General features: G+C 49.7%; 1 protein-coding gene across 4 annotated transcripts in view; it reads left to right on the forward strand.

Moving 5' to 3' along the window:
• Nucleotides 1–1,053: 1,053 nt before the first annotated feature.
• PAK3 (p21 (RAC1) activated kinase 3) overlaps nucleotides 1,054–23,058 on the forward strand; it is a 105,014-nt gene continuing 83,009 nt past the window's right edge. Inside the window, exon 1 of one of the 4 annotated variants that reach the window (XM_072876608.1) lies at nucleotides 1,054–1,162. The gene's annotated coding sequence lies outside the window, so the exon portion shown is untranslated. Of the gene's footprint in view, nucleotides 1,163–21,999; nucleotides 22,022–22,381; nucleotides 22,497–23,058 lie in introns of those variants that run through there. The other 3 variants (XM_072876609.1, XM_072876606.1, XM_072876607.1) reach the window with 3 other exon arrangements.

Genomic DNA, 23,058 nt, shown 5'->3' on the forward strand with positions numbered 1-23,058 from the left:
GTTCTGGGTGGTTCCCCCAGGTTCTGGACTGTTTAAAATGGCTTTGCTCATCACAAGAGTCACGTGATTTTCAGTAAATACATGTTTTTGTTTTTTAAACCAAAACCCCAACCACCATTCACTGAATGCAAAAGCAAATTCTTGTCTGTGCAGAGTAAGGAATGGTATGTAATTCTTTGGAGAGCTAAAGGATGGAATATTTGTTGGGACAGTCCGGGTGCTGAAGGTATTTCAATAGCCTGCTTCCCTTGCTCTGAGAGCGGGACAGTTATTGCCACCAATCCTTTATACTTGCCTGCTCTTCTTCAAGTTTAGGGCTCTGCTTCTTTAGGCAGGATGCTGTTTTGAAGTAATGAGCGGAACGTTTGAATACAGTATGTATGGGTTGCATCTGAACTATCTGATTATTTGCAAATCACAGCAAAAGCTCCCAAACCTGGCGCAATCTAGTCCATATTGGAGCAGGATTTGCCAGACAGCCTGGGCGCTGCACAGGGTGGCCACGGTGAGCCTAATGCAGCGGGGATTTGTGCTGTGCTGTTGTGGCACTTCCGAAAGCATCTGACTTTTTACTTAAAACTGTTCAGCACAGCCCGCGTGCATGACAGAACAGGGTGGGGAGGTAGAAGGGCAAGCCTGGTAGGGGTATCCAGCTGGCAGGAAAACCAGAACCAAATTGCAAGGTGTAAAAAAAAAAAGTGAGGTCTGGGAAAATCTGTCCCTGGTCTGCAAAAAATAGCGAGTGGAGTTATTGTGCCATTTGAAGGTATGGGAGGTGCAGGTAGCGAGTAAGAGCTTTGATGCAGCTGGAAGCCATAGGTGAAAATTTCAGTCAGGGTAACAGAGAAATCGATGGCACTGCGTGGCTTTCTGCCAGCTGAAGTTCGGGCCTAATATTTGAGTAAAAGGGTTCAGTCAATCTTGCAGCCTGCCTGGAGAACAAAGGAGCAAGACAGATTTAATGCTCGTTCTGTTAATTGCCCAATGGCCATTCTTTCAGCACAGATCTGTGTTTATGTGCCAGAATAATTTGGGTTTGTGTCTGACACAGGAGATCTGACTTGTGGAGGGACTTCAGTCTGGGCTGTTATTCTTGGAGGACTGCGGAAATGAGGGCGTATCCCCCCTGCCCTTATAGTCTGCAACTGAAGACACCTTTCAGGTAGGAGTTGTTTCCTATTGATGGCCAGAGAGGTGAGTGACATGTAAGCCCTCTTTTAAAGCAAAGTGAGAGGGGAAGAAAGAGAGAGAGACGGGACAGAAAGGTCCTGAAGGGTTTTCTTCAGCCTGGCTTAATTTGGAGGTGACACTTCATACGTCAGTTTAAATTAAGCCATTTCAAAGAGCGCCCATCCCAGAGCCTCTCTCCAGACGGCAACTGTGGGGCACGTTGGGTGACTGACACAGTTGAGGACAGAGAGGGAGGGAGCTGCAGGAGGAGCTGAGATGAGGCGCTTCATGGCAGGGCTGCTTTGTCCCCTGACGTGTATGATTGCATGTAATTACCGGGATGTAGTTCACCCCTGTTTGCCTTATCACATGTTTGGACCTAGTGTTCTGGTGTGTTAAGTCCAGGTATCTTGTACTTATGTCATGGTTTTCTGCAACCCTCCTGATCTGAGTAAGGTTTAAATAGGAATCTTGTCTGGGTGTTGAACGGTTAATGTAACAGAAAGCTAACACCTGCATCTGCAGCCTTGTCCTCTCCAGTGCAGCTGAATAGCATTTCACGATGGCAGGGAAATAATTCAGTAAAACCAGGCCCTGCTCCGTGGGCGATGAATGAAGCTCAAGTGAAGTAGAGGTCACTCGTGTTAATCTGAAGCAAATAGGATTGTGGGACTGGGGGAAGAGGGCGAACCTCCTTTTATGTACAAATTCTTTAGCTCAGAGGCTTAGGAAACACTTCATAGTAAACATTTGCAAAGTATCCATGCCATTAACCTTTTCTGAGAGGAGAGACAAATGGTTTTCCTGCTTCATTTTGTGCAGGTCTCGCATTTTGGTACGTATGCAAATTGTGCTGGGTGGCAGTGTCTCATACAAATAAGCTTGAAATGTAGAGGCAGCCATGCAAGCAAAACGGCTTGCCTTTCCCTGCAGCTGCAACGAGACTTTTATCAGAGGAGGACCAGGCGGGGAGAGAGCCTGATTTGTAAGGAAGCATCAGGAAGAGAGAAGAAAACCAGGAATCCTCCTAAAATGCTGGCACAGTAGCAGAAAGCGCTGCATCCATGCTACAGTGCTACCCTGTATTCTTGATGACCTGAGGAGTATCCAGCACTGTTTTATTTTTCTTTGGGTTTTGGAGCATCCTTACCCTAACCTCTCAAGGCATGGAAATACACGAGCAGCTCGTGGCTGTGCGGAACTGGGGAGATGATGTTTGGGAGGAGGAGATGAACAGCACCTTTTTGAGAGCAGGACCAAAAGGAGCGTGGAACATAATACAGATACGAAACGCAAGCAGGCAACTTTGCAGGGATATTGACTGCCTGTTGTAAAGGCAGTGTGCGAAGGGTGGGCGTTACATTGTGCTGCTAATGTTCTCTGTCCCAGATCCTTTGCAGGGCTGTGAATCAGTTTTTTCCATGCTGTTTAACATCAATTACTGATATGCCTGTACAGGATCATCCCAATTATAAGTCTTCTGTGTCTCTAACCCCTTTGCAATATTTCTTTTGTGAGTTGGGTAGGCATCAGGCACATTTCCAAGGGATGAGTCCCCCCTGTTCTCTTCATCTTAGGCTCTGCTTTCCCGTCAAGCGTACCAGGAGCAAGTATCCAGCAGGTTAAACTGAGTTTGACTTTCTGAGTCTGCAGTGTCTCTTGGTTAACATAGTGACGAGACCAAATGTGATTTAATTTTAGTGACAGGTGACAGCAAAACAGAAGAGAAAAGGGAAGAGAAGCTGATAAAAGTTCATAAAGACATGAGCTTCCCTGGCTTTTGTTTGCAACCAGACCTTTCTGGAGTTACGGCTCATTTGACCCTCCTTTGCTGGAGTAAACCAGCAGCGCTAGCGGCCCACTGAACGTGAGGGGGGCTCTAAGCAAGCGTGTGTAGTGCCGTCCATCAAGCAGGGGAAGGGGCTGCTTGGCACTGTCGGTTTCTTCTCTGCGTCGGTGCAGACAGCCACAGCTTGGACAGACTCCTTGCTTTCAGCTAGGTGAGCTGTGAGAAAGAGAGAACAGTGCAGCTGCGGATTCGCACCGTGCCTCGCTGGATCTGTTCCCTCTTGCTCTTCGATCCTTTTTCACAGAGCAACAGGCAGCATGGCTGCAATGTGATACTCTGGCTGCAGACTGCCTTGTCACGTTGGAAAACGAATTGCCTCAGAGCCTTCAGTCTATCTCCTGGGCTATTTCCTGTTAAAACCAGGAAAGCTGGGATTTCCATGTGATTTTGAAGCTCAGAGCTCTGATGTACAGAGAAATCCTGTCTCTCTGTGTTCATTCATTGCTGCTTCTGATCCCTCCTTTTCTCTTCTATTTTTCCATTGAGATTTCCGTTACCTCAAATGCTTTTAGAAACTTCATTTTCAAAGCACTGTACCGTCTCACGGGCCACTGCTCACTTGAGTTTCCTTGTGTGGGCATCATGGTTTAGTAGGAAATGCAACACAAGTTTGAAATGTTTGGCAGACAAGATAGGGAAAAATACATCTGTGAGTTATTAAGGGCGAGAGTAATGTCTTTTACCTTCAGAGTTTACAGATATTTTTTTCCCTTCTCATCTGCCAAACACTTACGCTTTTCAGCATTGTCTGTGTCCGGAGGGTGTCTGTCTTGGCGGGGAATTATCTTGGACGTGCAGCCTGTGTGAAGCTGCCTTGGGCACCTCCTGAACGCTGTGGCTCTGCGGCTCAGTCCTTCTGCGCGCACTAGCTCGTATCGGTTTTAGCATTTCACCTCCGGTCACTCATGAACTGATTCTGCAGTGGGAGATTTTGGTATTTCATTTTGTAACTATTCATCCTCATGTGAACTGCAGGTTTCAGGAAGAGCCTGGGCTGCACTCTTCCCTTGGTAACGGAAAGCCTCCTTTCCCCAGAGGTGACGGCCTGCTGCCTGTGCTCCTGGCACCTCTGCCCACGTAGAACGGGCGAGTGATGACCACACTGGGGTTTTACTAGTGAGTTCCTGATCAGACCCTTAAAACTCGCTGAAGATTAAGCAAGTTAAACACAGCTTTTTCCATGACCAGACCATTGCCCTCGAAAACCAATCTTTAGACGAAAAAACTCTTTTATTGTGGTAGAGTTTTCTCAGTTGTTAGGTTTCGTGTGTGGAGGTCAAATCTTTGATTAATGTTTCATTTTCGTGGCCTGTTGTAAGGTGTTTCCCTTCCATTCCTACCCTGTTCCTGGCAAAAAGGGAGGAGAGATATCATAACACAAGTAATGCCCTCATTTCCCCAGCTTCACTGTGACACAGAGGTACGTGGTTGCCGCTTGTTTTTGCAGTATTCGGCAGAAGTAGTCTTTAACTCCAGCCATTAAAAGCATATTGGACTCATGCGTCCATTATAATTGCTAAGGTGCAGGAGCTGCTTTCTAAAGGTTCCAAAGAGCTGGGAACTGCATTTGAAATGGCAACTGTTTGGTGCTTCTAAAACTAGGTTTACTGTGGAAGGGAGCACTGGGAGGAGCCTTTTGTGTCTTAATTTCTCTCCCTCTGCTGTTGCAGGCCATTCTCTCCAGTGCTGCTTTCCATGAGTGTATTAGGTGCCATATTGAAATCACTGGGTTTCTCACCCCATCGTAGGGCTGTTCCACTCTCTCCAAGGTTAGAAGCTGTCTCCTAGCTTACAGTTTAAACTTATGGGCAACCTATACCTGTTGCCCACATGATCAAGATAAAAAGGCAAGATGCAAAGGCTGCATTTTAATTAGGCCACAATCTAATTAACTCACCTGTGAACACAGCCAGACTGCATACTGTGATTTTCTTGCTCGTTCCCACTTCTTTGGGGATCTGTTACCAACCTTTCTCTCTCTGTGGGAGGAACCTGGAAGCCAGGAGTTTTGAGCTCTGTTTCTGGCAGTGCTATTGATTCACTTGTGACCTCGTGCAAGTCCCTTTGGGTTTTGCTTGTAGGGCTTTACCAACGTAGGAGAGAGACGAACACACTTCCTTCACTTCTCAGCATTTATTGTGAGCCCTAATTAACAATTAGAAAGCAAGGGGCTTTAGGCTACAGGGTGCTGCAGAAGTATATTGCTATGGGAATACAATTAATAAATTACAACACATATGGTACAGGAGTTCCCAAACTGCATATTGCAATGGTTTATTTTCATTATTTGTTTACTGCATACAGTCTGTATGAGTCATACTATACATCTCCTTAACTTCCATTACTGCTGGAGAAACCCTGGGTAGGCAACGTTAATATTCTACCTCCTAAAGTACTGACTTAATGGTACTGTGATCCCCGGTAATGGGAAACTGTTACTACTGTGTCCTACTGTTCTTTGGCTGCCAGTTCTCAGACTGCAGCTCTCCCATCATGGCCCTGTTCACAAGAGGATGGGACAGTTCTAACCAGCTAGTCTGACCTCCCATGCAAAATGGATTGCAAACTTTTATCCAAAGATTTCTGCTTCAAGCTTAATAACTTCTGCGTAGGTTAGAGCATGTCATTTAGACAGACATCCAGTGGGGATGCAGAAACTGTAAGTCAGAGAAAATCTGCTGCTCCACATAGTAAATTATTTCAGTGGTGCATTGCTTTGGTCTAAAAATGCTCCCCTTACTTATTTCCAGCCTCCAGTCTTTGTTGTGCTTCTCATTAAGCTTTTGTTTAAAATTAAAAAAGACTCAAGCACCCACTAACCTCAGGATTTTTCACTGCACAGGTACATGCAGGCTGTGATTGAGATGCATCTTAACCTTCTCATTACTAAATTACAGGCACTGAGCTCATTTCAGCTCTCTGGAAGATGGATTATCTGGACTTTAAATTCTGGGTTTTTATCTCTTTTGCTAAACTCTGTGCCATCAGACATTGTCCTTTTTAGAGTGACCACCAGAGCTGACACTACAGCAACCTGGTAATGATGGTTAATCACTTTTATCATCAGGAGTGTGCATAACTCAGTTGCCTTCCTGGGAGAGTTTAGGATCTAAGCCTCCTGCTTTGAGGTGGCTCTTTGCAGGATGAATATCTGTTTCAGGCTCCAATTATAAGATTGTTTCCTGTGTGAAGGTGAAAAAGCAAACAGGAGGGGGGGACCGAACAGGGAGAGGACAGAAGGAAAGGGAAGGGAGAGCGGCACTGGATGCTGTGATCTCAGGGAAGGCTAACGTGTATGTCTGTACAAGGCAATAAGAAGAGCTTGCCCTACAGGGCATTAATAGTGAGTGTAAAAGGATGAATTTGGCTCCATGTCAAGGACAGCCATGGAAGGAGAACGCAAATCCTAAGCCTGTGTGGCTCAGAGATGAAGTGGCTCTGCTCTTTCCAGAGCTCGCGTTGAGGAGACTTTATCCATCTGAGTGTGATTTTGTTGCACTTTTGGCTGTGTTTCGTCCTCTGTACTCCAGTCCTTTGCTCTTCATCTCTCAGCAGCCTTCGTATTACTTGTCAGTTAGACTGGCATGTTCCCACTGTTGCCAGCTTCTCTAATTCTGCCAGACTTTTTTCATAAAGCTGCCATGAGTGTAATTATTGCCCTGATGAGGGTAGGTGCTGCATGCCTCTCCTTCAGTGGGCAGAGCTCATATAGCACAGGGGCTCTGCTAAGTCTCCTTGACATTTTGGGGGAGCAAAATAAGCTATGGTGTCCGGCAAATGCTTTTGACTTGGGCCCCTTTAATGAAATATTCCTTTGTGCAAAGTGTGCAGGTTTGGGATCCCCTTGCTTCTCTCTCCCAGGAAAACTGGATAAATTACCCATGTTTGTCCCCCAGTGGCTGTCACTGCAAGCGTGGTGATTAGAGAGGAGATCACTCACGGTAGAACCATTCTTTCTGGCTGTCAGCACACTCTGCAAGATACCTGGGCATCTGAGTCTTGAGGTTTTCTTTGCAGCTGCAATCCTTAGAAACTGAGGTTCCAGGGGGCCGGACAGTCTTTTGAGGAAGAAGCCAGTATATATATGTGTTGGATGGATATGGTTTTTGCATCGATGTCTTCTTATCCAGCTAGCAGAAGCATCACGAAGAATCTCTTGAGATCTCAAGTGTTTCCTTAACTGTTATCCTTTCCCTACCAGGAAAACATGTTCATTTTACTTAAACAATCCTTGTAGCAGATTATGGAATGAATCCACCTGATTTATTTCCTGCAGCTGATGAGAATGGAGAGGTTGGGATATTGGAGAAGGCACAGGCTTTTTCCCCTGCTAGGGAGCGGACAGGAGCCCGTGGTACCTGTGTGCTCTGGATCTGGAGAGCTCTGCACCCTGCAAAGTGGTTTTGTGAAGGTTAATTAGGGGAGAAGGTGCCAGTAGATGGCACTCATGAATACACAACATTGTCTCAGGGTTTTGCAGGGCCGCAATCACTTCTTTTGGGCATGTGTAGCAAAAAGTGCAAAATAGTGCTGCATTCACATGCTGAATTCACAGACACGGCCCCAAGGCAGGTGGCCAGTGCAGCAGTAAGCAGGTAGCCTTTGGGCTGGTGAGCCCAGGAGGTGGAGAGGAGCAGTTGGTGTCTGTTAGAAAGAACACTGGTGATGCCCCTGGATCTGATGGCCATCCTCATCCCCCTCCCTGCCCCGTTTCCATTCAGAGCAGCTCACCTTTCCAGGCCTTGTCGGCACAAAGACACCGGAGGGAGGTGTAGTGACGCAGGCCTGCCAGTTCGGTGATGGCAATTCTGGACAGTTTACTGCAGGATCAAAATTATTTTTGCTTGGAAAATTACAAAGTAGAGCAGTTAGTAGAGGAAATAGAGAACAGTGGGTTATTCTGCAATGCTAACATGTATATGGGACTGGCTGCACCTCTCCGTTTCCCTTATGTAGGGTAAGATTGAGCTGTTTCTCTTTCTCTTTGTCTTATTTACATGAGGTTTGGGTAGCTCATGGAGTGGATTTACTACGGATTGGCCACTGCATGTGGGCCAGCACCCCTAAAGGATGTACAGCAGGGGACAGGGCAGATGCAGATGTCACCCTGCATTGTGCTCCCTGCAGGGCTGCAGCCCACCTGGGGTAGAATTTGGTTTCGTATTCTTGGAGACAATAAAGGGAGGAAAATTCCTTCGTTATATGTGAACTCTTTTGGTTTGAGGTTTGCCTTTTTGAACCACAACCAAAAGAGCTCAAAGGCCGTGAAGCTTGAGATGCTTTCAGTCCCAATGCCTTCTGACATTAAACCACTAAACAGCAAGCAGATAAGACCTTTCTCCCCCTGTCTCCTGAATCCATCTGGCTGATCCTGAGCAGATCCCTTGAGTGCAAATGAAACACAGTTTCTTAGGCTTCTTCCAAGGGAACAGGTGTGGGCATCATGACTTTCCACCTCTCCAAGGAGTGCTGAGGTGGCAGTGGCAGGAGACATGAGCTGGGGTGTGCGAGGCTGCCTGTCTGCGCCAGCTCTAGCTCGGTGGGCTCTGGCAGGCACTGGCAGTGCCCGCCCTGGGGCTGGCAGGAGTTAGGCTTCCAGTTAGTGTTAGTGCCTAACTTCCAGTTAGTTAGTGCCAGTTAGGAGTTAGTGCCTGCCCAGTGCCCCTCTCCTTGGACAGACCTGTTCAGCTGCTGTCTGGTGCAACAACTGGCCAGAACTGGGGCTTCAGGCTGCCAGCATTCATTTCTGTTGGGGAAAGCGGTGACATTCAGCTTCCATTAGAAGACAAAAATGGCATCACAGGCCATCTGAGGGCACATTTTCAGCAGTCAGAGTGAAGGCAAGGTATGGGCTCTATTTCTGAGCCAGAAGAGCAGTCTGTTCCCGGTCCGTGGGACTTGTCAGCCCAGCAATGATTAGTGAGGCAAAAGCAAAGGCCGCAAAGCTCCTCCTGCCCAGCTCTGGTGAGAGAAGGTGATAAGGGATTCATTGTGCAACCAGGAGATAATTGGCAGCAGTAGCATGAAGCAATGCCAGTCCCTTTTACCATAGCAATTGTCCAGGCATTTTGTTCACAGCTGTAATTCACCTTGCAGTGCAGTCGATCTGTTCTGGACCATGCACCACTTCAAAAGGAGTGCGGCTGCCACGTAAAATCAAGCGGGATGGCACAAAGGCTGCGTGCGGGATTAAGCGTGAAAATCCTTTTTGCTGGTGCAGGGCTTGGGGGAGGCAGGCAGTGAAGGGACTGGACATCCGAAGGGCAAGTCAGCCTCCTCTCCCCTCTCTCTTCGCTCACTGCAGACACCGGTAAGTGCAGCTAAGACTGTGCAATCACGTAACCCTTTGTGAGGAGGAGGAGCTGGGCTCTACCTGCCTCAGCCTGAACTGACAGATCAGATCTTTTATGGGAGGTAGAGCCCATGTCTTCTATGATGACAAGCTTGAAGGAACAGGGACCAGGTCTCTCTGATGATGTCTGTGTGGAAGAGTGAACAGAGAGCTTTTGGCTTGGTTGAAAGCCATACTGCCTGTGTCTTACTTACCTTCCTCTGTGTTGCATACTGCAGCCCAGGCTTGACGTGTCTGCCCTGCGCATAGGAAGAGTGGGATGAGGCTGTCTGCTGATGCCCTCGACTGTAGCTTGACCTGCAGGTGTCAGCTCCGAGGAGACAGTGTGGTTAGGGTGACTGGGCTTGGCTAAGGTGGTCCCTTGGGACCTTCAGTCCAAGTTAATGGGAGCTGAAATGTTGGTGGTGGGTGCGCCCATCCTGCTCGGCAACATAGGTCTCTACTCGCCAGCTTTGAGTCTGTGGCCATGTGTCACATCGTCCTGTAAAGAGTCAGCGTGCCCTGGAGCTGCCCAGCCCTGCATCAGTCCCCGAGCTCTGCCCCGAGGAGCTGCTGTCTCCAGAAATGGCTCCTTACCTGCCATCTGCAGGGCTGTGCGCAGCCCTCTGAGATGCAACAAAGACAGCACTTGCCAGAAGGATGGTGCTTCTCTTCCTCTGATGATGAGGAATTTATCTGGTATTTCCTCCCCTGTTTTGCTGAGACTTTCTGAACTTCTGGGATTTCCTCCCCTCACCATGGGACAGCAGTTATTCCCGCCGGGGCGAGCACCCATTGCCTCCCTGAGCAGTAGCTCTCCCTTGGGCTGTGCAAGATAATTGGCCTGTTTCCCTGGTGTGGAACCAACGGCTGTGCAAGACGGCTAACAAGAAGCAGCCAGGGTAGCAACAAGATTAAAAATATGTATGAACAAACATCTTGTTTCGACTGCAAGGATGCGCTGAAGCATAAGAGTCTGGGTCCCGCAGTAAGCCGGAGGCAGACTGGATTGGCATTCAGACTGGCAGCCGCACAGAAAAGCAACGCTGGTAGCACGGGCAAAGTGAGGGCAGGAGCCCAGTCTTATTCACGCTGGTGTAAACTGGAGTAATGTCATGGAATCACCTATTACATTTGGCTGCATCCTGTTGGCTGGAGTCCAGCCCGGACACATGGCATCAGGAGAGCAGGCAGGATGCCACCAAATCCGTACGGGCCTCCGGCTCTGCTCCTCTCTGCCAGTGGCCTCAATACAGGATGGTACCTTTCATTGTAAAGATTGTTTGTATGGAGCCGTTGTATGGAGCTTACCAGATACCAAGAGCAGGGAGATGGATACTGAGTGTGGTGACCCCATCCTGCTGGGCTCCGTGGGGCATTGGCAGAAGCCAAGCGTGATTGTCAGTGAAGGTGACACAGAGGTGGAGTGGGTGCTCCAATGAAACACGTTGCTTTTTCTTTCACGAAAAAATAAAGTAAAGGTATTTAATTTTAATTTCTATTTTAAGGGTGATTGTTCTTGGCTGGGTTGGGTCCCTGTAACACTTCGCAAAGTGATTTCAGATAGTTGAAGGCTGTCAACACACCCCAGTCATTTTCCTCTCATGCAGTGACGGATTTTTTGGGAGGAAGGTTTATGACATATCCTTGCATTGAAGCAGCTCAGACTGGCAGGGAAACTTATCAGCTAACTGCAAAGGCACGTTCATGACAAGGAAGGCTGTCTTGGTACATTGGCTACAGGTTGCACACATGCAACCCGAAGAGATGAAGGCCTGCTGTGAGATCTCTTCACAGAGAGACATCCGTTTGCTCGCGGAAGGAGACGGTTTCTCTGTTTATATGCTAGGTTTACCAAGGACCATAAATCCCTGAGCTTCAGATTTCGTGGGTACCAAAAGAAGGAAATATCTCATGGAAGATGGGGGTTAGTGGAATAGTTGGGCAACCATGCAGGTTTATAGCCTTTGTGATGCATGAGAGCACCCAGCCACCATTGCTGTGACAGGGATTCCCTGACCCCATGGCAGCTTCTTGACCGCCCGGATGTCAGCAGGCCTGGGGTGGAAGGGGACTCTGACCTGCCACAGCAGCAGCGCAGAAGAGGTAGAAAGCTTCAATTGGTCCCTGTCTCCAGTGGCGTTGATGTCACGTGTTTATCTTGGAAATCAGACCCTCCAGCCCCATCCCATATATTAGCAATTCCAATAAAAATAATAATTGGATTCAGTCCATTGCATTTAACATTTTAATGTCAGCTGGGGATTTCTTCCTGATCCCAGCTCTTGATTAGGTGACATCTTTAAGCACCAGATTAATAAGCCTGACTGTATTCTCTGAGCACCCGAGATTCACAGCCAGAGATGAGGGCTGAAATGTAGTGCTTTCTGCACTGTCGTGCTTTGAAGCTGGTCAAAAGGTCATGCTCACGATTCTTGAAATATTTTTTCTTTTTACATTTGGTTTTGATCTGAACTGGATGGAGAACAAAACTTTGCTAAATTTGCTATGAATTAAGTGTTCTCCCATCCTGTGGGTGCATGCTAAAATTGATGCTTTCTTGAGTGTTTTAAAGCAGCTGAAGGTGATATGAAAAGGTCTCCACATCTAAGACAGGTCTCACCCTCTCTCTGTGGACTGTCTTGGGTTCAGGGTCTCATGAACATATCTTTTCTTAGTCTTGGGGTTAAAAACTCTTCTACTGTTCAGATAAGACTTGTCCAACCTGGTTTGTTTTGTACTCTGAAAAGCATAATTTTTAGAAGGAAAAAAACCTGGGTTGCCAGAAGACTCATGCTCCACTGCCTTCTGGACTCTGAACTTACGATCAAGAGATTTTTTCCTGGGATTGTGGCCTTCTGTCTTCAAACCAATGCTTGGTCCTGTCTATGCTATGTCAAAATAGACCTTAACTTTCTCAGTGACATGAAAGATAAATCTATGGAACAAACTTCTGCTTGGTGTTTGTACCTGCATACATGCTTAGCTGGGTGACCAGCCTTCACTATTTCTTATGGACTTCTCTTTGTGGCCAAACAAAACCAAGGGTTTGGGGACAACTAGCAGTGAACTACTGCTTGGCATGAACAAATCTATAAGCTCTCACATTTTACTGGCTGTGTCCTGATGTATAGTGAGCTACAAGTGTGTGCAGAGTTACAGAGAAGAAAGGGAAGGAAGGTGCTGGAAGGGTTCATAGACAGCGATGAGGAGAAGAAGAGGGTATTCTCTAAAGTAACGGCACTGCAGATGTGTTGGAGGCAAGGTTGTGTTTTAGGGTCTAGTAGCTCCTCTTGGTACATGTAAGTTTGTTTCTGGCACATTCTCCATATACTATCATGATGTGGTCAGTCTCGCAAAGGTGAAAGTCCTTCCTCTGGAACAAGTTCCTGAAATCTTGTTTGAAGTGTCTCACTAAATCAGGTTTCAGAGGAATCTCTTTCTTCAGCTGTTGCGAATTGTTTATATCACAAAGGCAGTCTCAGTCCTGCTGCTCTAGCTGGTATTAGGCACGCTAAAGAAAAGAGGGGCACTTTAGCTAGTGCAGTTGATGCCTGTCTGCTATAGCTGAGAGCCATTGATTCTCTAACCCAATATCAAGTGCTTTGCCTGGTCAGCAGCCAGAGAGTTTCTTGCATTTTAACTTTCCAGGTCACAACCCTGGTAAGCGTGGGAAGGGTATTCTCTAAGTCAAGACACACGTTCTCTATCATGCTTTTTCTAATTGTAAGGCTTCAGTCTAGCAGGCTGGTATGGAAGTGCTGTAAGATCACAGACAACCCTTGTCTCTAGTCTTCCAGCTGCTGGGAGGACACTGCCCTGAGCTGGCATGGTAGTAAAATCTAACTGTCATGGGATATTCTCCAGGCAATGAAGTCTTCATTCATGGAATGGGAACCACATAAAGACCTTTTTCTTCTCCAGGCCCACTGGGCTGATGTTATCCCGATGCCTGTAGCACCTTTGCATTGCAGTGTATTTGGTAACCCGGCATGCTTCAGTACTCACAAGCCGTCATGTCACGCAGTGCCATGTGTTTGCCATCCATAGCACCTTTGTTCATATTCACCCATGACATCAGCGGAGTTGCCGTAGCTGTGAAATCAAAGTTCATACTGATCTAGTTTGAGGTTAATTCTCAGATTCACAACATCTGTTGTGGGAAAAGTGGATCGTCAAGAGACAGCTGAATGAGCAGGAGGAGCCAAATGGAAATAAGGACCTGCTTTCATTTGTGGGACAGGGGAAGGAACCACTAAAGATGAAAGCAGCCTCAGCTGTCCCATCTGCTTTGAAGGAATAATTCAGACCCTTCCCTGTGATACCGTAGCTGAGGGTCTAGGATCTCTAAGGGGTGCAAACCATTATGAGCTTGTCTGTGCTATAGGCCAGCCAGAAGTAAGTCAACCCAGGCTTGGAGGCTCTGTGGCTGGGCTACCAGGGGAGGATGTCCAAGCTGCAAGAATTGTTTGCATGGATACAAACTTGTGGAGCCCCCAGTAGCTTTGCTGTTCTCACACCTTTGGGTGATGCCTTCATCATACGCTGCTAGCAGCTGGGATGCTAAAGGAAGGGTGATAGTTCAAGGGGTTGAAAACAAGATAGTCTTTCCTCTTTGGGTTGTCTGTTTCTACATGTGACTCTCTATCTCCAGCCTGTTTGGCTCCCTCCCTGCTCCCATGGAGCCTGTCTCAGGGCAACAAGGAAATCCTGGACTTCAGTGGCATCAGACTTTCCTGCTCTCTCCAGAATACTCTGAAGGCAGCAGGAGGTGAGGGATGGCAACGTTTTCCTGGCAGCTGCTCGACACTGCTTCTCTGCCACAGCAAACAGCACTCCAGTCTCCTGTATCTTCAGTCCAGAGTCATCCCCCATGTGAAATCTTCTGGTGATGGAGTGCAAAACAGAGGTCTGAATCCCTGCCTAAGCCCTTTCTGTTCCTGAAGCACAACTGCATTGAGTGGGAAAGAGCCAGAGATGAAGATTTTTTTATTGCAAACATGTCTGACCGAGAAACAGGCATTAAAAAAAGTCAATAGTGGCTTCAGTGTAAAAGCCATTTCATTTTGTAACAGCCTTATTGGCTTTAGTCAGTTCATTTTCATAAATCAGACCAGCTACATACCTTCCCTTTGGATGTTACCTTCATGTGGTTTGGTCTGGGATGCTGAGATGCTCTGGACAGTCACAGATTATATATTGGCCTCCGTATTAAGCATCTCTAAAAACCCAAAACGTCAGGTACCACCAATGGTTTACCCCGTTCAAATATGTACGTGTGGGAGCTCAGCAGGTCTCCCCGCTGGCATGGGTGTTCTCAGCACAGGGCTGAGCTCAGGTGTCAGAAGCGGAGGGCTGTGCAGGCACGGCTGCTTCACACTTACTCCGCCTCAGTGCTGCAGTAGTTAGTCTTAATGATTACATCGAGGTGAATGTAAATTAAAACCCCAGATCCAGACACGGTCACAGTGTGGCTAAGCCTGAGCGTAGGCTGTACAATGGTGGCATTTCACCTCTTGAGCCTCTCTGTTTTGCTGTCTCCCAGCAGGCACAGGAATTGGTATCATTCCTGTTCACAAGTAGTTGGGGAAAAGAATGGAGAATGACTTGTGTAAAAATCTAGTGTGTTGGCAAATGCTTTTCAGATTAAAACAAAGATAAACAGCTTGGAGAATAGTTTTCATATGTCTCACCCAGCTCTAGACGTTTTACAGGTTGAAAACTGAGGCACAGTGATGTGTGGCTGTTCCAATGAAGAATCAATGTTGAATGACAACTATTGTTCGAGGGGAAGATAAATTTGCTGCATTTGCCCATCTCGCTGTGGTGGTTTTACTGTCAGATTTTGCCCTTAAAGCATATGGCAGCATAGTTACGTATATCTGTTCCTAAATGAGAAGCAATCTCTCACCTCTGCTGAGACATTGTAGTGCAGGGGGTTGTGCATGGTCACATATTGGTAAATCTGGTGTTTGTGCTGGGCCACGGCAGCTTGGCCACACTCCTCTGGGTCTGGGGTAACACGCTGCGTCTCAGGATCTTGTTCTCTGACAGCAGGAAGGACTGGAAACTGTTCTGTGCTGTTTAGATAGGTAGGGTGAATCTTGGTTTTCTCAGGCCTGAGAGCAGATTGCATTCAACATCTTTAGCAGATAAAATCCAGCAGGCAGGTGGGTCATCTTTGCTTGTGTTCAGTCAAATGTGATGTTCCCCATGAAGGATGGGGAGGAGGATGGGAGATGTTTAAGTGCAAACCAGACAGGATTGGACTTTACAGGGGTCTCCTGAAAAATTCTGAATCCTGTTCCTGTTTCTGGAGGAAGCTGTGCTGTGTTCTGTTTACAAGCTGTGGTAAGGTAGGGCTTGATACATTTAAGCTGTGAGTCCTGCTGCTCCTGTTGGAAAGGGATTTATATTGCAGTTTACCAAAAAAAAGGGCCTGGGAGTGACACTGGGGATCCATAGGAGGCAATGGAGGTTGTGCAGCTGCCACTGAGCTGCTGTAGCAGCTCTTTGCCTCAGTTTCCCCTCTGCCAAAACTGGAGGAGCAGCGCTGCTGGGCTGTACGGCCTCTCGTGGGGAAGAATCACTACTTACAGCTCAGGTAATATTTCAGAGCACAGGTTTAAGCGGTATCAGCTCATATTGTTCCCCTCTTGCAAAACTCTATTCCAGGATGGGGATCTCCTTGCAGACATTCACGTCCCTTTGTTCCTTTCTGAGAGAGGCAGGATTTGTGAACCTGGTGCCTAATATTAATCTGAGAGTATTTCTGTTATGTGTAGTCTAATTTCTGTTATATATATCTCTGTCGTAGCTTTGAATTGTATATCACACACGTCCCCACGGTAGGAGAGCACACCATTCAGTTTTACTAGTTCCTGGAGGTGGATGATATCCCACTTGATTGTTTACAACAGTTGTGAAGATTCAACAACATTTTAATGAGGTGCAGCAGTGGTATATTAAGAAATATATCTATTAAATGCAGTCTGTGGTAGTCGATTGGTATTTAATTAGCATGTGTTAATATTCTTATTACATCTCAGTTAAATCCACAGTTGAAGCATTAATTTTGAGTAGGAAAATTATGATTTGAGGTAAAAATATAAACTAAAATAAAAGTACAGCTGCTTTTAATATGAAGACTTTATTAATAAAGTCTTATACTGCCTTAAGCAAGTGTTTACAGTAGGTATTTTTAAAACAGATGAAGATGACATAAAAGAAACGTTCTGTCAATTATTGCTGTAAGATTCATAAAGAGTTTTCTATGGAGGTAATTTCTATCTCCTCTTAGGAAAGATTCAGACTTCATTGTTTTGCAGGAAAGTTTTTTTCAAAAGTGTGTTCCTTGACATGAACGTGGGCATTCTTCTCCAGGCACCGGGTCTCGGGGATGAGTAGTTTGGCAGCTGAGCCTCTCCAAGCTGTGGTGTTATCACCATCCATGAAGGTTTCAGACCGCAGCACCCCAATCCACTATTAGTGCAGCCAGGGGTAGATATCTTGCGGGTTCATTGAGAACAGAGTGAAACCCATGTTTCACAAGGACAAGGTGAAGGACAAAAAGTTTCCTGGGGCGAAAAGACAGTGCACATGTAGATCCCAGGGGCAGACACCGTGTTTGGTGCCTTGCATGGTCCCCCAGGCTCAGTCTCCAGTAATGACAAGGGGACATCTCTGTCCTGCCTTGCCATTCTTGCGCTGGAGCTGAGAGGATCCTCAGGACAGCACAGCCATGCATGAATTGTCTTTGAATGAGCTGCATTTGCTGCCAGTCCCTGCCCTGCCCTGTGCGGGGTTTGCAGTACATGTACTTCCCAGTGCCCCACGGCATGGCGGTGGGAAGGTATGCTAAACGTTTGCAGAAGTTACCTGCAAATGGGGTAAACTAAGGCACAGAGTGGTTCAATGACTTACCCTCTAAGAGGCAGCCTGTGAGGCCAGTGGCACGGTGGGAAGGTTTCTGTGTGCCAGCCTCGCCGTGTCACTTGTCCCAGGCTGTGTTACTGCCCTGTGCCCGAGTGAGCCCCGGGCACCTTCAGCGCTCAGGGACTCGGGTCGCTCCCAAGCAGCACTCGTGTGTCCTCCTTGCTCCGTCTTTGCCTGGATCTGGGCAGATACCAGATCCCACAGCTGAGCAGTTGGGACCCCCTCACTGCTGGCAGGCAGCCTGCCTGGTTCCCATCGCTACGCGTCGGTAGGTGGTTCCTGTCTAACGAAGCTCCTTTCCAAGGGAGGCTGTTGACGTGCTCCAGCATCGCCAGATGGTCCCCTTACCTCTTCTGCTCTCACGTTCCCTCGGAAACATTAATGATCCCTAAACCTCTCTGATGGAGGGGCTCCTTTTTGTGACAACCTCATTACGTGGTTATCAGGAGCTGCCACTATCCAGGTTGTCACGACAACCAGCCTGATTCAGAGCCGCTGGGAAAGGTCTGAACCTCAGGCAAATAACCAGCCCCAGCTCCCAGCAGATGCTCACCCGCAGCCAATCGGCGGGGCGCTGGGAAACCATGACATCATGGGCCAAGCAGGCCCCAAAATTTAATTGTTAGCTTTCAGCGTCCCTCCGTGTCCCTTTCCCCCCACTGCTCCCCAGATCAGCCCCCGGTGCAGCTAAGCCAGTCCTGCTGCGGTCCCGCTTCAAACCGCTCCGGAGCTGCCTCGGCTCGGCAGGGCTGGCAGGGCTGGCAGAGGGGTCCCCTGAGCCCCCCACGTCATGCAGCCTTGGTCAGGAGCGAGAGCCATGGCGGCCGAGTGCTTGTGCCTTGGCAGTCTGGCACAGGCAGAAAGCTGCAGGGTAGTATAATACCCACAGCTGTTAGGAGCCAGAATAGGTTGCTGCTTATTGGGGTTTTGTTAATGGGGATGGGAGTTAGTTGTCAGAGTTAATTTTATCTGCAGGACAAGCTCTCTGTCAGCTACCACTAAGTATGGGAGATTAATGGGATCCTTACTCCCCCTTCCCATGAAAACCTACTGACACCCAATTACCAGTCACGCTGTATTGCTCAGATTGTGTCGTGTTTGCCAGCAAGGTGTGATAAATGCGGCAGAACCAGTTCTGTCGAGGATGGAGAATGTGTCCACCTTCCTGCCCTGCTGAAGCAGAGTGGGGTTTGTTCAGTGGCCTTGTGCCTTCACTAGGGTGTATCTGAGGCACCCCTGGAACCACGTACCCCATTAAGGTTACATCCTACATAGTACTGACCGAGGCATCCTGCAGATGTGCGCCTGCAGAGCTTTCCTGAATTCCTGCCCTGCTTGAGCACATTGGCCGTGAAAGCAGGATCAGGCAGCTCTTCAAAGGGATTCCTCTTTTTGCTCAAGAAAGATTTTTCTTTTTTTAACTTCCTGGCCATCCCAGCTAGGTGTACATTTGGTTTCTGAAAATGCTGGTGCTTGGTCTCTTTTACTGAGACATTTAGCCTTGCACACCCCTCTTACACAAGGAAGGGTGCTGGTAGTTTCAGGCAGTGTGAGTCTGCAGCACTGCGGTCAGTTTGGGAGGGTCCGTCTGATTAGATCTAAAGATGAGGTTACATGGCTTTTGGCTTCTGAAGTCCTTAGGCATCTTCCGGAGGAACAAAGGGTACAAGAAGGCTATTTTTTGCTCAGAGCTAATATTTCTTTCTCTTTCGCTTGCTTTGCTGCGTTGGCTACCTGGCCCTGTGTTTCCATGGGACTGCATCTTCAGGGAGGAGTTGTCCCTGGGCCACTCTTGGGGGGTGGCCCACGGAGGGGCCGGGGAGCTTGTGCACAGCCCGGCACAGAGACACTCCAGCACGACGGTCCTGATACAGCCAGTCTTGCCTTTTTTAGCACATAAGAAAGGAGCTGTTGGGGCTGGCAATGGACCTGGTCCAGCCAGGTCCCTCTTCCTGCTTCTCAGACTCCTAAAGCATTGGGCATTTGGGCTCAAATTAGGGCAGCTTCTGAGGTTACTTTTGCAGGATGAGACCCTTGCTTGGAGACCTAGCTGGCTCCTGAAAAGACAGGGTTCAGGCAGGCCCTGCAGGTCCAGAGGCCAGATATTGTGGGCGTGCAGGCTCGCGAAGCGTTTCCAACTAGCTTTGACACCCATGTGACAGTCACACAGGATTGACATCCAGCAGGGACCTGCCTGCTTCCCCATGTCCTGTGGGGACAAAGCCGGCACCCTGTCCACGTCTGGACTGGATCAGGCTCAGCAAGACTGCAGGTCTGGCCCAGCCCAGCCCGTCCCAGGTGTTGGACCCGTGGAGCGAGTCCAGCTTGCACTGCCGAGCCCCGTGCCCTGGGGCTGTGTGGGTGCCCTGGCCGTGCAGTGACTCGGCTTTTTCCCTCTCTTAGCAGTGTGCCGTGAGCAATGTGCCCGTTGTCGGCACACCTGGCTGCTCACAGTGTGCGGAGGAGCCCTCCAGCTCTGACGGGGTCAGCCTCACGTACGGCTGGGGTGAGGGGCAAGAAAGCTCTGTGGTTTGGGCAATTTCCCCTTTCTGGCCTTTGCCTTTGCTTCCTCTCTTTGTCTCCTTTCCCAGGAAGGCATGGGGCAAGCATGGGGCATCAGCTTGCTATCAGGCATGGGACAGTCGGCTTCCATCCAGCAGCTTAAAGATAGCTGGAGAACCCAGGGAGGCTGAAATAGCACAGGTTCAAGGGCTTTGTGGTCTCTAAAGGCCAGCCCCAAAGGCACAGACTTTTAAAAACCCTCTGTGATTTTCAGGAAAAACTCCACCGTGCACAGTCAATGTTTGCGAGGTTTCGCCGGCTCCAAAGAGAGTCGTAACTTTGAACCAGGCTGAGAGTAAGGGATCTGATCTTGCTTTTTCGCTGTGTGCAGTGACGGAGTCAAATTTCTGCTCTTTCACAGGGGAAAGGAAGCTGAAACTCTTCCTTCATCTGCTCTCGCCCAGCCTTTGGCAAAATCAGACAGAAGCCAAGGCACTGGGCTTGGTGTCTCAGGGAGCCTGCAGTTTTCTTATAGAGCTTATAAGAATAGCTTTGCTAATAGTTTATGCTAAAACTATGTTTTAGTTGGACTTTTTAAAATGAATGAAAGTGATTCACTCACAGATTCAGTCCTAACATCTGTAATTGCCTGACTTGGTGCTCTGTCTGCAGCTTTTCCTTGAGCTGCCTCCCTCCTTCGGAAGCCTGGGAGCAGGGCACACACCTCACACTGCGTGTGGTGTGCTGCGGCGTGGGGCTGGTAAATAACCTACCATTCTGTGTCCGAAGCAATTGGGAATAATTTTTACTCCGGAGGTGGCTGGGTACCGCTTGTCCACCAGCTGCTCAGTCCTTTCCAACTCCGTGGGCTGTCTTTAAAGAGCAGTTTGCAGCAGCCAGTGTGGTTTGCAGGGTATGGCCCTTCAGCCCTGCAGGGCCAGGTGAGTCTGCGGGGACCCCTGACAGCTTCTTCAGCTGTGTTCCCTTCATTACTGCAGTCGGGGGACATTCCCCTAAATCTTTTCACAGACTTTGAAGGGGGAAAAGCTGGGGCAAAGCCTAAGCCCTCTGCAAACTACTCTGTCGTAGCTCAACAAGGGAGAGTGTGTCTTCTGCAGGGGTTACCCTGTCTGCTTGTCCTGAGCCCCCTTGGATGCACACCGTGCTGTTGCTGGGGTGGACACTATGGGCAGCAGAAAGTGGAAGGTGCCTCTTCTTCCACTGTCGAGGGGTCTTGCAGGGTCGCTGCTGACCTTAGAGGATCCCAAGAGTCATCTGTCCACAGGGGTATTTCTCTACAGGGATGGGAACAGCACTGAGAACTTGCGCCACTGCTTGACTGTGATCACTGCAGAGCCAGCCAGCTAAGTGATAGATTTGACTCACACCGGGGAAGAAAACCTTGGTGAGACCTCAGCGTACAGCAGGAAGGGACGGCAATGATTCAGTAGGGGCTGCTTGTCACGTCAGCGTTGACAGAGTGACTCAGTGTGCTTTTGCTTTTGGAGAACCAGTCCTTTGAACGAGCTTTAAGGCGACGGTGTGACCACTCGTGGTCAGAGAAGATCACATGCCGTGTGGTGGGGCTGGGAGGGTTTGTTATCTCCTCTGGAGTAATTACATGTGACCTGCCTTACCTTTGGCAAAAGCAGCCAGCAGAAGGTAGTCTTCATTTCTTGCCGGTAGCTGCTGCATAATGCATTATTAAACGCTACCTTGTGCCTCTCCCTCAGGAAAAAAAGAAGAAAAGGTCAAAGATGTGCCCATCTTGGGATGTAACAGCATGGCCCTTTCCATAGCCGGTGGTGTGCAGGCAGGAGAGCAGAGCCGGGGAGGTTGTAAAAATTGGTCATGTTTGTCTGTGGATTTTTTTTTTTTCTGGAAATACTGTAAACGTGAGGTCATCCTCATCAAAACAGGGTCTGTTTCTACTTTTCAGACCTTGCATGGAGGAGTTGAACTGGTGGGTTCGGGAGAAGCGGGACCAGGCTCTGCCTGGGGAAGAACAATTCTAAATGAAAGAGAAGGGGAAACACACACGGTGACGGAGGAGATTTTTCTTCTGGTGCGCTTGGGGATCTTTGCGGGGAAGTGCCCTCTTTGGCGCGGGAGTGGCCGGAGCTGCTTGCTCCAGCCTTGCGCCTGGTGGGTTTCTCCCACGCCTGGACGCTGACAGGAAAAGCCCACCCGCCGTCACACGGCAAACGTCACTCGGGGGTACCCGAAATTTCACGGTGCGTTTCCTGTTCCCTGCAGACGAGGGCCAAGGGGCATCGTGATGTCCTTCCAGGACACCTTTGGGTGCCGGCCGGGTGCTGCTCCCCGCTGCCCGCACACCCCTGCCGCGGCCGAGCCACGCCGGAGGGGGACCGAGGGGCGGGGGGGGGCTGGCGGGGACCCCCGCGCCCCGCTTTCCCCACGCAGCTGCCTTGAAACACAAGATTTGCCCCCGCGCGCCCGCCCGCCCCGCGCGCCGAGGGGGCCGCCGCAGCCGCGCGGGCGCAGCCAATGGGCGCGGCGGGCGGCGGGTGACGACACGGGCTGGGGCGCGGCGGCGCGTCCCGGCGGCGCGCGCGGCGATTGGCGCGCGGCGGCGGCGGCGCGGGGGGACGGGCGCGCGGCAGATGGGCTGCGCCCGGGGGGGCCCTCGGCGGCGGCGCGAGGCCGCGGCGGGGGACGGCCGGTGCAGCATGACAGCGGGAGCTGCAGGTGAGGCCGGCCTCTGCGCCGCCGCGCCGCGCGTCGGGGCGGGCCGGGAGCGGCCTGCCGAGCTTCGCCCGCGGCCGCCCGCCCGCCCAGCGCGGTGCCCGTGGCCGTGCGTGCGGCGCCCCGGCTCCTCCCGGCGCCGCGCCGCGGCGGGGCGGGCGCGGGGGGAGGGGGCTCCGCCGGGCCGGGGGAGCCGCGCGGGGTGTGCGGCCGCCGGGAGGGCCGGGCCGCTCCGGTCCCGGCGTCGTCTGCCTCTCCGGGGTTCCTCTCCCGTCAGTGACAGCTGCGTTACCGGACGGCCCGGCGTCGGCTGTGAATGGAGACCGGTGTCCTGCGGGAGGGAACTCCCGGCGTGGCTGCGAGCCGCAGAGCCTCTCTCGGGTCTGAAGTTGTGTCAGCGCCGACACCGGCCCTAAAGGCTGTCGTGGTGCGTGAGTTCCCCCTCTTCCAACAATGCAGCCTTCTGGGCTGTGCTTCTGCAGAGGAGAGAGAAATTCGGGGCTATAAATAACTCTGCCTTTTTTTTTTTTTTTTTTTAAATACTCTTTATCGGCAGCACGCAGCC

Source organism: Ciconia boyciana, chromosome 12 (assembly GCF_034638445.1).
Source record: "Ciconia boyciana chromosome 12, ASM3463844v1, whole genome shotgun sequence".
NCBI classification, from domain to species: domain Eukaryota; kingdom Metazoa; phylum Chordata; class Aves; order Ciconiiformes; family Ciconiidae; genus Ciconia; species Ciconia boyciana.